Source organism: Alligator sinensis, unplaced genomic scaffold (genome assembly GCF_000455745.1).
Source record: "Alligator sinensis unplaced genomic scaffold, ASM45574v1 scaffold628_2, whole genome shotgun sequence".
Lineage (NCBI taxonomy): Eukaryota > Metazoa > Chordata > Crocodylia > Alligatoridae > Alligator > Alligator sinensis.
This window is the reverse complement of record NW_005841833.1, coordinates 6,776,468-6,777,497: the sequence shown is the minus strand read 5'-3', so window position 1 is coordinate 6,777,497 and position 1,030 is coordinate 6,776,468. Positions and strand designations below refer to the sequence as shown.

General features: G+C 51.1%; 1 protein-coding gene across 1 annotated transcript in view; it reads left to right on the top strand.

Annotated features, from left to right (window-relative positions):
* The window catches only part of MN1 (MN1 proto-oncogene, transcriptional regulator), a 39,522-nt gene that overhangs the window by 584 nt on the left and 37,908 nt on the right, over positions 1-1,030 (top strand). The window lies entirely within an intron of this gene.

Genomic DNA, 1,030 nt, shown 5'->3' with positions numbered 1-1,030 from the left:
TGGGGCCAGGCTAGGCAGGGCAGGGCTGGGCTGGGCTGAGCTGAGGAGTCCCCTCCCCGCTCGCGGCCCGCTGCAAGGCAGACTGCTCCTGCAGAAGGACCAGAGCAGCGGCTCCTCTCCAGCCTGCTCTGTGCCCTGAGCCCTGCAGCTAGCATTGCAGACCCTGTCCTGCCCGTTTGACTAACTTCGTAGGTTGGATTAATTAAGCGGGGAAAGTTTTAGAAGATAACAGCAGGGGCTGGTCAGCACCAAGGCAGAGCTCCCCCTTCCCTTTAGGGAACGGGTCGGTGATATTTAGGAAAGGTACCGAGAGCCTTGTGTGTGCCCTGGCAGCGAGTGCTTCCTTCCTCGGCGGGGTTTTTCTTCCGTGTTATTAGACAGATTGTGTTGAAGGCTGCAGAAAAGGAGTCTGGTCAGTGTGGCAGAGGCGCTCTGGCTAAGGGTGCTCCTGAGCTGAGAAGCCTCTAACACTTTTAACACAAAGGAAATGTGACATCAGATTCGGGGCTTTGGCAGGATAAAACTTGCTGAGTTGACAGATGTTTAATTTCAGCGTTACTTTTCATTTGCGATCTCCTTCAGTATCTAGAGGGCATCATAAATCCGTGGCTGAGAAAAATATATCGATGGAGAGCGGTTCCTTATAAAAGCTACTTAACATAGAGATGACTTCAGATTCGATGGGCTGCTATTTTATTGTATCCGGGCAGTTTTTCCCAAGCTCTCTCCCGGCGTGTGTGCATGTGTTATCTGTAATCTGCACACACGTATATCAGAGATGCACACGTGTAGACAGATCACCCTATACGGCTATGGCCGCGTGCATAATTTAAGCACCGTAAATGTGGCGTTTGTGTCTTGAGACGCTGATGTTTCATCTCCTTCAGTGCAAGCTGGAGTCAAATCTGCATTCGCTGCTTCCACCAAAAAGTTGCTTTTTTTGCAGCTGGTTTTATTAAGCCGGGGTTTTAGGTAAAGGGAGATATTAGGACCCTGAAAAGGCAGCCGGGGAGGGGTGGGGGGGGTTTGA